This window comes from Melospiza georgiana, chromosome 6 (genome assembly GCF_028018845.1).
Source record: "Melospiza georgiana isolate bMelGeo1 chromosome 6, bMelGeo1.pri, whole genome shotgun sequence".
NCBI lineage: Eukaryota > Metazoa > Chordata > Aves > Passeriformes > Passerellidae > Melospiza > Melospiza georgiana.
The window spans coordinates 35883047-35899944 of record NC_080435.1 but is presented as its reverse complement, the minus strand read 5'-3'; positions in this window follow the sequence as shown (position 1 = coordinate 35899944).

The following is a 16898-nucleotide window of genomic DNA, read 5'->3' as shown; positions in this document are numbered from 1 at the left end:
TTCATTTCAGGAGTCATGTACATGTCATTTCTTCATGTCATGTACATATGCTTCAGTGACTACAAGATCTTCAAGACCATTGCATTCCGAGCCCTGTTCTGCTAAACTCTCACCAGTTTTGTTAAATTGTACAACATATACACACCAACCTGGACAACAGGCTTGTGAAGGATGTCATTTGAGCCATACTGTTCTCTTACATAGCAATATAACCAGAAGGAACAAAACCATCCACATTTCCCCCCATTACTTGTTTGAAAGAAACCAAAACTTGATTTCCTTCTGTAAATGTCTCTTTAGGATGGTAAAATGAAGAAATGAGAACATTGGGAAAGCACTGGAAGGAAATCATCATCAAAACAATGAGAAATTCATCGATTTGTATTTAGTGAACAGCCTAGTTCTTTCCAACTCATGTTACCTAACAAACACAAATTTGCCAGATGGTGAACAAGAAAATCAAATAGATTATATTCAAACAATGTAGAAACACATTGAACAGTCATATCAAGAACAGCCATAATCTTAACTTTGCCAAAATGAAAATAAATCCAAGAAGGAAAGCTCAAGATGAACTGAGTATCTATGAGAGACAGAGGCAAAGACTATAAAGGAAGAAAAATGAGATGCACAATGGAATTCAAGCCTCAGTGCTTCAAGCCAAAGACCAGGAAGCTAGCCAAAGAAGAGCGCTAGAATACAATACAAAGAAAAATAAAAGATGGGGAAAGCAAATAATAAAGCAGATAGAACGCTGCAAATGTGCCTTGTACTGTGAAAGCACTATATGAAAAGTGATATATGGCAACAGTTGGAAATACAGAAAAATCCTGAAATTTTTAATTATCTCAAAAGCTGAAAAGAAATCATACTTCATAATGTATATAAAACTTGAAGAAGGACAAAACTGAATTTAGGGCCATTAAATTTTACACAGAACAGATATCTTGAAGTTCTTGTTACAAAAGTACTAAAAATTATTTCTCAAGACTTAGTAGGAATAAATTCTAAAGGCAATCAATAGGCAACAGATATTCGTTTGACTTTATAGGCCAAGCTGTCTGAGAGAGTAGACTCATATTTTGGAATACATTTCTGTCATATGAAGTCATGAGAGTTAATGTTCTTGGGAAAAGAATATATCTGAACATGAAGACTAGCATCAAACATATCTGTTCTGTCTTTCTATCAATACTTCTAGCATCTAGAGCATAAAGAAATAGATAAAAAATACTGCTGATATTATGGACAGATAGCTGGGGAAAAATAATTTTCAGAATTGAGGGCTCAGCATTATGACAATGCCTTGAAATACTAAAAGAGAAAAAATGTTTAATATGGTAGAAGAGCTCACCAATCTCAGCAGAATTCTAATGATGCGTGCAAACCTCAAAAGTGCAGTAATAGTAGAGTGAGAAAAAGAATAGATGGACTCAAAAGTTCAAAATAAAAAGTCTTGCCAACACTGAGGTATTTCAACTCAAATATGTCATACAAGAATGAGAGTTTTAAGGTGTTCTGTAGAAAAACCACACCTTTGGGACAACAGCTGAGATACACCTTGCCTGCCTGGCAGCCTTTTTACATAATTCACTAATTTAGCCAATGTTCCTCATTCTGAAACCAATGCTTTGAAATATCTCTGTGAAATTTTCTCACTAGCATTAAAGAGAAATATAAATCATAAAATCATAGGAGCTGAATGGTTGTTGTATGGGACTCAAAAGGATCATTCAGTCCAGCTCCTGAGGCTGCGCAGACCCACCCCAAGAACCACGCCATGTGTCTGCGAGTGTTGTCCAAGCTCCTCTTGAACTCTGGCAGGTGGTTGAAACACTGCAGCTAAGGAAATTTATGTGAATTAAAGCAGACAGAAAATCTACATTTTGTCCCTTAGGAATGTATCAATTTCTTCTTAAATGTGGTGGAAATTATATTTCAGCTCGACTTTTTACTTGACTTTTCAGTACATGAAATGCAAATAAGTAGTTTGGGAGATGGCTAAATCAATTATATCTGAGAAATCAGTTATTGTACTTCAACTCTTAATGTATGTTTAAACTTTAGACTTGGAAACTTTAGAGTTGTTTTTTATTTTGTACTTCTTCATTTCTAGTTCTATAAATTTGCACGAAAAAGAATGCTGATGATGGCTGTTGAGTTCAGTTTTTTCTGAGAAGGCCTTTAGATTTTCATGGCTGTCCCAGTCCCATATGGAACTGCCTTCTCTTTGGCTGAGGTTCCCTGCAGTTCCATTTGGCTGTGTGCTACAGAGGAGTTACTGGGTTTCACTTTGACAAAGACTGCATTTCAGTAGTTTAAAAAATTGATCCTTGTTGTTTCAATTTACAAAAGCACTCAGATGGGGCTTTGTTAACAGCTATTGTCAATTTTTTTTAATAGTCCCACTTGTATAGAGGAGCCATCATTTCACATTATGAGCCCACAAGAGTGGAGCTCAGGTAGTGGGATATGCTGTATGTTTATCACTTCAACTCTTGTGCCTCCTATCTACTCAGAAAGATTTTAAAGGGCTCACACACAGTTGATACAAAGAAAGAATTTTATCTTCCAGCTGGCTTATCCTCCCAGTACTTAGCCTCTAGTTAGCTCTTGCTCTTTTTTCAGTCTCTATCCCTTTGAAAAGTTTAGAGAAAACACTTCAAAGTGCTGTTTTCAAAGATGAGCTACTCAAGATAAACTCCTCTCCAGTCTGACCCTCTCCTCATATTTCTACCTGACTAACATCCACATTCAGCTTTCTTTTCTTCAGTTTGATGCTGTTACATGCAGTGGCCAAACATCATTCTCATTTTGCAGATATTCCGAATATATTAAAAAAAAAAAAAGAAAAGAAAAAAGGGTGAAATGATATTTCATTTTTCAGACTACTTTAAAAAATTTCCTAGTAGTTGAGTATTAGCAGTGATTGAACAGATTGAGCAAGAATTCAACACTAAAGATGAACTGCTAATGTATTAGTGCACAAAATAATTCACATTTTTTTCAAAATACCCTTGAAATTGAAAAATGTGCAATTCTAATTGTATTTCAAAAGAAGCTAAAGGAAGATAAATGTCAACAAATTTTCTGGTTATAGGAAATTTCAAATATAACTATAGCTATCCTTATCATCATCTATCTGCTTTGCAATTTTCCATTCTATGTATGTGCAACACAGATTGTCTTGCCTTAGTTAAAACTTGTTTTGTTATAAATATGTGAGGTGGTCCAGTCCAAACCTCATTAGTTCTAGTCATGTGCCTTACAGTTCTGCATCCAACCCTGTCTTCAGAGTTCATGTCTTTGTTTTATTTTTAGAAAAACACCCTGACCAATAACAGAGACAACCTTCCTCAAAAACAGTTACCAAGAATTCTGGCTAACAAATAATGCAATAATAAAAATTTGTTCTTCACCCTTGCTCTGCTTTATTTCCCCTTTGATTTCTAACCAGTTCAAGCACATTGCCACTTAGATGATACTTGATGCAGGATTTGTGTCAGTCAGGACAGACCATTGAGACTGATAAAGTATTCAGAATAGTGCCTGGTTAAATGTGTCAGCTTTGCTAATAAATTGGTGCTATGCAAAACATGTAGGTCATGTTGCCCCTAGCCTGCTCCTTTGCATGCACTCAAAGTTGGCACTGTGTCATCCCAGCCACCTGCTTATTCGCTGGCAGGACACAAGAAGATGATGTGTTCTGGCAAAAAGATGTCCAGCAGCTGAATCACTGCAATGAAGGCAAAAACCCCCGAATATTCATGAGAAAGCATCCTAGAGGGAAGATCCCTCGTGACTGCCAGTACTGCCAGTCACTCATTCCATCCCATTTCCCCTCTTTATGCCATCTATGGAGTCATGTTACTCAGTATCTCTGACTGGTTTAGTGTATTCTCACAGATTATGTATTTGAAAGCTTGACTAGATTCAGAATGGTGCAGATTTAAACTTCTCACTGGCTAAGTTCCAGGTCACACTTCCAAATACTCTGATATCTTGACTTAGTAATGGCATGGGATATTTAAAGAAGGATATTCTACAATGACAGCAAAAACACTGCCATTTTCATCGATTTTATAACGTATTTGTTTTGAGTACTCATATATACTTACTGATGCCAGAATATAGAAAAGAGCAGAAGTAAACCCTATCATAAAAACAAGATTACAGAAAAGAAATCTTGCCTTCATAAATGTCATTCATTCTGGGATTTGTTTTTCTTTAAGGAATCACTTTATGAGCTAAATAAATTATGGCTCTGATTCAGAAAAGCACTTCAGCACATACTTAACTCAAGCATGATCTTGGCATGCCCACTTCTCAGTGCTGGCTTGTGATGATAATGCTGTAACTGAAGATAGAAACCCTACACCTTTTATTCAGTACACAGCAGAAGTAAACCTATTAGATGATAACTCAAAAAAATAAGTCACCTTTAGGCAAGTGTATCCTCAGTACCATAAAATCTATGGGGCAAGTGAGTTAACACCACTGTTTTCCTCAGCTTCTCTCTGATGTATCTTGGAAAATCCCCGTTGCATCAATGAGTAGAAACTAGATTTATTAAATGGACACTAGCTACTACAGGTGTTTTTGAAGGGAAAAAACTCCACAATTATTCAATTAAATAGACAATTCAAACCTAAACCATGACCCCTACCCAAGCCTGGAAAATAGTTTTATAGAAGGAAATTGACCTACAGCAATAAATTATGGCCAGCATAGGTAATTGTGTGAAAGATTGAAATTTTAATTGTATGTTAATCTAAACATCTTCTGTCCATCTAAGCAATTAGCAAATAAATATTTCTTTAAGTTACAACAGACTTCTCAATAGTTTTAGAATAAAAAATGGAAAAAGTCCCCAGTAATATATCAAATCAGGATGTTTTTAATGTATAGCAGCCTTGATGGGAAGCAGATATCCAGCTACACTATTACTCACTCTAGGCCATTATTTAAAAGAACTGCTTATGTTTGCCTTGTTCCCACTGCCCATGTTCAGTGCTGCAAGAGGTGCAATATGGACAAGGAACTAGAGGAATTTCAAGGTTTTTTTTGCTTATTCCTTCTCTAAAAATTAAGTAACTTAAATAAATTAATTCTTACACCACAGAAGCAGGAAGAGCTTTTTTCCTAATGGAAGCTCAGTCATGCTTCACTTGCTCTTAAGAAATTTGAAGGAAGTAAGCAGTTTTTACTTCAGAATGAACAAACATATATTTATATGTTTAAGTTCCCCTTTAAAGATCTAACTATTTTTCAAGTACATTTTTCATGTTATGTGAATCTGAACAGGTAACAGTGGAAAAGGCAGTATTCCTTAGGGAAACATGATCCTGCAAAAATGTAAAAGAGAAATGAAGGAGCAAGGAGAAACATAATTAAGTAGAGACTTTGAAGGCACAATAAAAGTTCATAAAGCAAATTTTGCAAAAAAATTCTAGACGGAAGTATCTAAAATCTGTGTGACTACTTCAGACTGAATCCCTTAAACAACTTCTCAGCAAGAGCTTTTTTGTTATTGCAGAATGTTGTTTCCCTAACGTGACCATTAAACTCTTGGATTTTGACAGCACTATGAGGTAAAGGTCTTATCTGACTCATTAACTTTCCATGTTCCACTCCCTGCTCTTAAGTTGAAATTTTGAGGATTAATGTTGCAGCAAAGTCCTAATAAGAGCACAATGATTTATGACCAAAAACTATTGAGTACACATTGGAATTTGACAGAATCCTTATAAATAATGTTGAAGAGCACTGAGAGTCCATAAATAAAAAGCATTGAGGGCAAGAACATAAATACCATGAAATGCCTTGTATATAATGTTGTACAAGAAAACCAAATTCTTTAAGAAAAATTCAAGACCAGAGTCTGACTTCAGCTGTGATATCATCTTATTTAATCATAATCAGTTTCTGGATCTGTTTATGTACATGTGCGTGTATGTGTGTGTGAGAGAGAGAAAATTTTTATGCAAATGACATGTGGTTTTCTATCTCTTCCTGTTCCAAAAATAGAAATTCTTGTAAGTAATGTAGCATGAGTATTGCTTGCTGTAAAGGTCTAACTGGACCTGTCATCTGTCACTTCTTTATCCTTTTTATGAGAAAATCAATAAAACTTGTCATGTTGTTCCTTTTTATGGCTCATTGAGCTCTTACCAAATACTCAGTGAACTATTGATTAATGGACAAACTGGGGACTATCAGCTTTTACTAACCTTAAAATACTTTTCCTGTGAACAGCAAGACCTGAAAATGCAACTTTTCATAGATTTAGTTCTAGATTGTGAATCATATGTGGAATTTCAGCTGTTTCAATTCAGCATCATCAGTTATTCATCTCAGTGTTCTGGTCTGTGAAATCTGCAATTAAAATCGAATGCTAAATAGAATACTAGTGGTTTTATATGGTAAGTCAAGACTTTTTATTCAACTTAAATCACTACAGAAATACAAGTGGGATCCATCAAAGCATAAGTTTTATTTGTCTAAAGAGATTGCATGTCAATTAAGGGATCTTTTTTTTTTTAATTTTTGCATTTTATGCAAATTAATTGAAGTTACTTTGGTCTGCCCCAAGTCAAAACAAACTGGATTTCTTATTTCCAATCACAATTTTGCATTACTGCTCATACTTTTTTTCCCACCACTACTCCAGACCCCTGCAGTCTTCATTAACCTCCCCATTTATGTACTCAACACAGGCTGAAAAAATTTCTTTATGAGACATTAATACTTTCAATGTAGCTGCTGCTGTAGATAAATTCCAGCAGTTGTTAGGTTATATATTTATATATATGAAAATTGGAAAGATCATTGGTCTTCAGAGAATGTACAAAAAACTCAGGTTTTTAGTTTTTGGTTTTATGGGGCACCATTTTTAACATCTCTTTTTCTTGTAATCAGTAGTTACTAAGTCTATTTTGGTTCTGCGTACGTGGGTGCATGATGGTATCCAGAAGCTCATAAGAAACATCTATTTACAGTTGTTTTTTTCCTTTGGTGTTGTGTGATGTCATAGTAAGGTTTCATTTGCCTATATTTTTCTTTAATTTTTAAAAATATTTTTATGCAATTAGCCTGCTTCTTCCTTCTTTTTCAGTAAAGCTGCAGTATAGAGACACCTACTGGGAAACAAATGAACAGAAAAAAAATGCAAATATCAATAGTAATAATAATAATAATAATAATAGTAGTAGTAAAGATAGTGTTGGCTAACCTTATTGATATTTGGTATTTTTGATTTCCACAGAAACCCTATTAATTTAATCCAGAAACATTCTAGACAAGGATGTTCCATTTGAATATTCAATCTGACTGGTTATAACACTGTTGAAACTATCCATGGAATTTCAAGTCTTTCCACATATTTTTGCCTTTGAGAAGCAATCAGAGAGAATTATTGTGGTTGGACCCAGGATTAGGAGATGCCGTGTGCCAAATTCTGTGCATTGAGTTCAGAAGCTTAAGGAAAAGCTAGAACTAGATCTAATGATTATATAAAGAAAAAGAAAAAGGCAGTATCACAAAATAGAAGCTAGGGAACACATTACTGAAACCTATGCTGTGTCCAATATTTTCACACAAATGGATAGTTAAAGGCAAATCTTCATTTCAATCTTATATTGAAGTTTTCATCTCTCATTAGATGATAAGCCCCCTATCAGCCATATCATTCAGGAAAGTCTTCATTAGTCAGAAAGTCAGAATAATATATTTGGCTAATTACTTTTTAATTATTGGGTAATGATTTTATTCTTAAAGCATATATTATACGCTGAATGTGTTATTTAATTAGCCATCTCAATAATGGTAAAGTGTAGGGGTGTTATTGTTTACTCTTTTCTATAGTTTCTGTCATAATTCATAGGACAATAGATTCCTCCTCCACTTCAGAAGTCTCCTGAGGATAAGTGCTGTAGCACACGCTTCAAAACATTTACAATGGTGTCTCTATGCACATATAAGTTAATGCATTCCTGGAAAAAAATATTCCAGCAGTTAATATTTTATGAACACTTTGCTAAGAAAATAAATGATATAAAAAAGTTAATATGAAAACTAGTAAACTTTTGGATTTTTTTAATTTACTGTGGTAACAAATAACATTTTCCAAATGATTGCACTCAGGAATATATTTATAAAGGTATTTTTATGCTGCAATATTTTGTATTAAAAGTTCTTGGCTTGAGGCATCTGGCTACTGGTAGAAATGACAACATTGAATTACCTTTTTCTGAGGAATGACAGCTGAGGGAGACTCACCACTCACTTGAAGGAATTCAACCACATTTCACCCTCTCTCTTAGCTAAGAATGCTGATCACCAGTGTGCAGGACAGTCTGGTGCACTGCCCTCACTCATCCTCTGATTTCTAGGGAGCCCAACCTGGGCTGGGGAGGACAATGTTCATAATAGAAATTTAGATATTATAATGGAGTTCAGATATTTTGTAAACCATGTAATCATGCCCTTTGAAACTGCCTTCTAAATGAAAAGATATACCTTATTATACCCTGGCTGGTTTTTGTTGCTTAATTTCATTTTTTTCTATTAGTGGACCTTCTGACTCCATTAATCCTTGATACTGAATAAATACCTATGGAAAGAATGATATTAATTGCATTTCCCTATCAATCTAGGTGTTACATACAAGTCAGGACTAGAGTAAAGAAATAAGTTCTTGCCCAACCCAGTGTTTCTTGAAAAATACTTCCTCACATAAGAGAAGGTGCTATATTGTTACATTTGGGGGTAATTTTCATCCAGTAATGTTCGGTCTCTATATACACTTAAAGTCTCTCTTTATATATATTTTTTATATGTGTTAGGTGTTCCTATTTTTTATTTAAGTTCCTCATATTTGGTACATTCCGTCGTGTTTGGGGTTTTTTTTTTTTCTTTTTTTTTTCTTGGAGGCAATACAGGGGAGTAATTGATTGCCTGCTACTTATTTTCTTAGCATGACATTCCAGTATTTTTCTAGGCTGTAGCTCTTTGACATCACTCCATACCCTACCAACTTATGTACAATTTTTATCCCAGGTTGCAGTGACAGCTACAACATCACATGCATCTTAGAGATATTCTAAGTAGAAGATTGAATTTAAAGATATATTTTTTTCAACTCTGCTTCAGAGCATAGTTTAAATGGACTTCCCAGATAATTTCACTTACTTACATTAGTAACCTAAGATAGAGGCTAAGATATAAAGAAATTAAGACAACCAAGCAACTTTCCTAAAAACTTTGAATTTATACTTTTTTCTAACAATCTGAAATTTGAAGATTCATGAGAAGCTTGTCTTCCCTGTTATCAACTGCATTCATGATGAGCCTATATGCAGATTTTATGCAAAATGGAAAGTTAAAGATTGGTGTACACTTATCTGAATATGTACATGCGCAAAAATATATGTGTGTACACAAATATACATACTAAACTATAAGTAGATACTCTATCATATAAATAACAATAACTAAGTTCTTTGAAACAACCTATTCTGTCAATATAATTTTACATGTATATACTTTTATCTCAAATTTTTTCTGCATGTTTTCCATGACCAGTATTTTCAGTATAGAGCATTCAAAATTAAGAGAATTTGCAATTAACCTTCTTACTATAATAATTTTTTGGTATTTTATGTGAAGGCTAGCCTCCATTGTGGAGGATGTATTGGCACTACTTTATTCATTAAAATTTCTTGGGTTTTAGGGTTTTTTTTAGAAATTAATTTTAATATATGCTTACAGATCACTCATACTTTCAGTATTTTCTAATAATTCTTATAAAAAGGAAGTTCCATGTGTATCAGTCTGTCATGACTCTAGTTGGATAAACTGAACAGTTATGAAAGTAGTTGATTTGTCTATCATAAAAACTATAAAAAACACAGCTTAATGCTAATTGGCATTTTTAAGTTAACCAGATAAATTTATTCTGGGGTAATGTTGGACCACAGCTGCTCAGCTAAAAGAAGTCTACCAGTATTCCATGTGGTAGATAAAACATAACTCATCAAAATTTGACTTTGTGGCAGACTTTGACATACATTTTAAAAATGGTGGAGGTTAAGGCAAAAGGTAATAGCTGACTTCACAATAGATGAGAATTTGAGACAGAACCTGTATTATTACATTTTTCAAAGCAGATTTCATTACAAGAATTAATATTTACTACATTTAGGGTCACCTAAGGGACCAACATAATCGACATCTTGAAGTGGCCTCTAGGTCATCATTACAGAATCATACAGTTCACGTGTTATCTATTTTCTAAAAACAGTTGATGTGGTGAAATCTAAATATTAACTTGCATAATATATTTTTTTGTTTAACAGAACCAACTCTGTAGAAACATATGTTCAACTCTGAAATATATGCATCTTGCATTAAAATAAATCCAGCTTGGATTCAGCTTTAGTTTATGTGTCCAGAATACTTTCATTCTCTTCTGTACTAGATGCTGCTTCATAAAGGCTGGACAGGTACTGCTTTAGCACAAGTATTACTGAATTCCTTTTCCCTCTCTTGTAACTGAGCAGGGCTTCTGCTGTTTTTGTTCTTCAACACATTTTACCCTATATGTAAAACAATACATGAAAGACAGAAAGATTTTTCCTTGTGTTAGTATGATTAGGAAGACCGCATAAAACATCGTCTGAAGAATAGTAGCTAACTAACTCTTTCAAAAATTATTTTGAATCTATCCTTACTGCTCATAACTAAATTCAAGCTGCCTAGTTTACCTTCTCTGACAGTGTTTGGTAGTTCAGCAGATATTCAGCTTGCCACAGTGGGGCTAAAGGCCAGGTAATAATGTTAGTGCTGGGAGGGAAACACTTAGCCCTGATACTGCTGCCGTTTCTACTACAACTTGAACTTTAATTTCACTTCAACATTTCAGGTCAAGATTGAAGACTCCTACCTGAAATTAGTTTAACAATAATGATTTCAGGCACCCAGAAAGAATAGGACACTTCTCCTCCAGTTTCAGTAGTGGTAGGTGTTAATGAGTAACCCAAACAAGTTAGTGGAATAGACCCTAGAGCAACATGAAGAATACCTCTGTATCAATGTGGAGAACTCTTAAGTCTATGTTGCTATATTATTAAGTTTATCTTAGGTATGAATCAAATGTTTTAAGACACAAGCAAAATAAAATCTCTGAATTATTTGGAAATACATTGTTTTCTCCACTCCAAAATTAAGAAAGGAAAGTAACCACATATTGGTTTCCTGTGATAGCTCTTGAAGAAGGTAAAAAAAAGTATTTGTCTCCAAAGTCAACTAAAAAATTATATAAAACCTAGTTTTAAACTAATGGGTAGTTGATTTTGAGCCTAGACCCTTAAGATACCTTACAAAGTCCATGTTTTTATTAAAAAAAAAAATGTTAGACACACATTTTTCCATATTCCTGTGGGTTTTATTATATAAAAATCCTTTCCATAGAATGAGGGTGGAGGCTGTGAGGGTGTGCAGGTGTGTGTACATACAAGAGTTCTATAATGATTAAAGCATATATACAATGCCAAATATACCTGGACTCTGAAAAGAGCATGCAACATTTTCAAGAGACATAGAAAAATTGCATGTTTATTTTGACTCTCCAAAGAAAAACAAGTCACTTTATTCAAGGCAATATAGGATGACATATCTACATAAGTGTTTCTATAGCTGTAAGCATATAACTGCAGAAGCTGAACCAATTTCGTACAGGCTTCAGCTTATCTTTTGTTTACTAGCAGAATGGATTTGATACTTACATTTTCTTCTAAAATATAATAAAACCAGAATATTTTTGATCCTATGTTAAAGGATTTCTATTTGCAATGGCATTACTGACTGTGAATAATTCTTATATTGAAGCAAAAAGAACCAGCAGGAAGTAAAGCACAGGAGTGATGAAATGAAGTAACCAATTATTTTATGTTCTCAATTCTTGCAGCAAATAATGCTGCACTACATAATTTTAACCAGGACTTAACACCTGTCTTGGATCATGCTGGTGGAGGAGACTAGCTTAACTGTATGTGCAAATAGCTATCCTGTATTTTTAAACTCTTTCTTTAGAATAGTTTTGCAGGGTTATCACAGATATTTCTCTGCAATATTTTCAGTTCCTCCTAAGTTTAGAGGAAAAAACTTACAGCACAAAACCCCCTTGTTTTCTAAGTCTAACATATTGAAAATAACAACCTATATTTTCAGACTGGATTGGCCTTGGGTTCATGTACTAATTATAACATATTAGCACATGCACACATAACACAGAAAATATGTAAAAATATAAACCATAAATGCCCTGCATATAGATGTCTCAGATCTCTAGGAAATAACTCATGAGAAAAGGAGAAAAAGCAACATTTTTCATTCTTATTAAGAGTTACTTGTTCTGTTCTAATATCACAATTAGCAGCTCCCAAGACTCAAAGCTGGATACAAGATAATATTGTGACTCTGATCACTTTTCTCACAAGATAATTTCAAGCTCAGGATTAATGTTGTGATGGGGTTTTGCTTGTTTTTTTTATCTGAAGGAAGAAAACTTCGGCACATGGAATATCTGCTGCACAAAGGGGACTTTAAGAAAAATATATACTTTGAAAATCAGAACTCAGCACTTCATTTTGTTATTTTCTTTCTACTCTTATCCAAACCACATTTTTAACACCAGTTATCAAGTATATAAGCAGATATATAATATACTATCCTAAAACATTAAAGCATATATATTCATCTATACTTTCTATAACTGGGTTGCTAAAAGCATCCACTGTAGTTCAGGAAGGACTTTTGAAATTAATATTCACTCTTATATGAGAGTGTCAAGCGTCAGATTCAGGATGTCTCACTGAAGTAAGCCCTCTGGGCTTTCCATTTTGTGGGGTGAAATCCAAACAAATCAATAGAAGCTTAACTTTTTGACACATTTCACAAAATCAAGTAAGAGCGGGCTGCAAGAGATCTTGAGAAACTTTCATGTACATTTAATGTTATTTTCTACTAAAACAAAACTACCATACAGATTTTAAATTAAATACTTGAGTGTTTAAAAATAAAAATTGTGCTGGAATTGCATTATGGAAAAAAAACTATTTTCTGACAGGTTTATTAAACATATTTGTCTGTACCACCACAAGCTATGTTTACATTGCAATTTTGGTTGAGACTGTAAGACATATTCACAATGCTAGTACAGATAATGATATTCCTAACTACAGATTTGCTTAGATGGATATTCAAATCTTTTTTACTATTAGGATATATATCTTGGAGTCATATCTACTTATTTCAGCCTAGATGAGCCTCTATCTGGCAATATGTGTGTGGTTTTCATAGAAACTCTGTAGTTACACATTTCTGAAGTGTGCATTCATTTTTAAAATGTACAATGAACTATATTTACTATATCAGAACAAAAAAAATGTATAAATAATTGTGAAGTTTCTTCAGGCACCTAAAAGAATAGCTCTATGTTCTCAAAGTAAATATCTATTACGTTGTAGAACCATTCACCATCTATCACATTTTATTACCACCACACTATTATATCACACTAGAACTGGCTCCCTTCACTAATGGAAGATTTTATCATTATTTGTGCTTATTAATCCTCACCACACTAGACTTTTTGAGGCTTCCACATGTCTGCAGAAGGAAATATGTTTATGCTAGTCGTGGACTGATGATTTTAAGTTACATTTGATGTATGCAACTTGACTAGTGGCAGTCAAGTATAAGAGCAATTGATTTGGGCATAATTTAGTTAATAGGGACTAGTTAATGAATAAAATAATGGTGCATGGGACACGTTGTTTCCCTCAATCTGCATCTATGCATTTCTGTTTGATTAGTGATGTCATTCTTTAAACAAAAATAAAAACTCACATAAATGAATAATGGAAAAAGAATGAATATGGTATTTACATCTTCTCGTTAACCAGGAAAACTTCAGCTTTGAAAGAGAAACGTAAGAAAACACTTGAAGTTGCCAATAGTACACAGGGTGGATAAGAAATGAATTTTTGGCCTGTAATACTGCTACTTTCTGAATCAACTCCTGAGCTCAAAGACATAACAAGTCAATCTAATTTTAGAAATATAAGCTGTCAAAGCACCTGCAGTACATAACAGTTCATTATACAGATAAATAACTGATATTAAGTGATTTTTTTCTCTGATCAGTACTTCCCAGGCAGTCAGTCTAAAGAGAGTTACTTAGAGCCACAGTGAGCTCCCATGCACAGGTATTGCAGTTAGCATTCACTGCTAAATTAGCTACCAAATAAAGGATGGTCTTATTAGCACACTCTATCTCATGGCAGCACTTCACAACAGAACAAATTAATTCCTCAGGGGCACATGTCTAACATACCTTTACTGGTTTAATAATTGAAATAGCTCATTTGGGGTCAGTTAACTCTGCAACTGTTCATTGTACTACATTAGAATATACTGTGACTGATGGAGCAATAAGTGAAAAACTGCCAAGATTAGACATTGTAGAGAAAAGAGTAAAAAAATTCCCTTTCTATAGTGAGGGTGTGTTTAAGCTAGATGGTACTTCAGGATTTCAGATTATCAGAAGTAGATGGAAGAATCTATAGAAGTGGTGCTGGAATTCCATGCTGCTTCTGGGTGAAACCAGGTTCTTTTCAACAGCATGTTCTACCCAGCAGCAACTCTAATACTTCAGGATACCACAATGCAAGTTAGCCATAGCCAAAAAATCTAATGAAAAAGAAGACCCAATTTAAAAAAAAGGTCTATAAAGAGTTTTGTCAGCCAGCCTCTAAGGCCCTGCTCTTTGTATTTCTTCAGCTGAGTTGACTGTGCTAGGAATTTCATGGTCAATTACAGAAGTTCACCAGTGGTAGAACACTTTTGATTGCAGAAAGACTATAAATGTTTGAAGAAATCAAGTTCTGTACAAACTGTGCAATCAAACAGTGATTCATGCTTTCTGATCCAAATAAGCCCTTACTTTTTGCAGATTTAATTTTGTCTTAGCTTGAAAACTAATTTGTGTCGCTTGCCTTAATTCCTTGCTGTGAGGAAGGGCAGGAAAGCTGGAACACTTTTCCTTGGTTCTATTATTAAGCAGTAGGCTGAGGGAATAAATATGTGTAGCAAGTCATTCCACAAGCTCCATAATATGGGTGTATTTTATAATGACAGATGAGATACACAAGAACTAATATTCTTTATGTAAATAGATCTGGGATGAATTATGTAACAAATTCTCACTAGTTGGAATTTTACAGCAATGTAGTCTTCATATTTCTGATTGGTTTTGTTGGTTTTTTTTTAGTAATGATGAGCAATTTGTGGTGGAAACAAAGTATATTTATATGTGGGTTGAATATTTAATAAGTGTTTTTATAGAAATAAATAAATAAATCATTATTTAGAATGTTGTCCAAAATTATGTCAAGATGTAGAACAGGCATATAGTATCAAAATATCCAAATTTAATAAAATTTAAAAATCCAAACCCTCAAACAGTTCACTTCTGATTGTTCTATTTTACAGATGCAATTAAACTAATTTTATAAATCTAGCTAAACCCATTTCACGGACTAAGAGTATTTAGTTAACAGTTTTCAATCACATTTTGTAAGTGATTGGAAACCATACAAAATAAAATGTCTATCCACTCTTTATTTGACTGGTCTATTAATCTCTATTTAGAAAATACAGTGAAAGGAAATGGTTCTTCTATCTTGTTTTAAGGAGCTGGTCAGTGGCCAAAGGTCAAAGGACAAGGGCAATTAATGAGGACAAGAATTAAGAACTATGTCATAGTACAAGGTCTTTAAGGCAGAATTTTTTTTCTATATCTGAGAGGATGGGGTCCAATTACAGTGTTGTACATATAATTTCTACCTCAGATACATATCTTCTGTTTGACCTCAAACCACCTGAAAAGATCAAATGCACTTCATCAACTTTTTTCCCCATCTTCAAATACTTGGTAGAAATAATGATAAACAAGTGATTCCAAAGTAGTTTCAGATTAAAAGTATTTAGTCTGAATTCATTAAGTGAGTTATCTCTGTGGCCCATACAGGTAGTCATTTCCAGAGGGCAATTCCTGACATCCTAAAATACATGTTAAATTTGCTGAGATGAATCACGTTTTGGAGCATCTTATTTGCCCCCTTTGGCTTAAAAAGTTTAAAGGACTAGCTTAAAATGGATGCTTAATTTATAAAATGGCTACAGATAAATGTGATAAATCATATTTTCACTCTGTTTTTCTGTAAATTTTGAGCATTCTGTCAAAAATATATGAATTTTAGAGATGCAAGAAGATCTTGGAGATTACCACCCAATTAATTATTACTGGCAGAGGCAGAAAAAAAAATATAACGTAACATTTAATATATACTGTCCCGAGCCTAGTCAGAATTGGTAAAAAGCACTGTAATACAAATAAAGTTTTATCTATTAGTCCTTGGAAAGAATAGAAATTAAAACTATTTAAATCTATCTCTACACATCTAGATAACAATATTTAAAGAAAAATTCTTTGGCAAACAGTTATTAGGCACTGCTTGGAGATACAGGGAGTTTAAAACCCACATCATTTAGGAACACCAATTTGCCAAGAATGCAGCTGAAGATTTGTTGAGAAAACTACTCAGGCGATTTAAATGAGAATTTCAACACATGAGAGATGGTTGGAGCTCTAATTAAAGGGATAGCCAAGTTCTAGAGCTTAAACTCAAGCAGCAGAACATCAGTTCATGTAGTTATACATGACAATAACACAAAACTCTGACAACTCAAACAGCTGTCCAAATTACTGTACATATGTGCTACTCTGATTTTACAAAATTGCACACATACATTCAGATTATGAGTCTGCAGAGGAT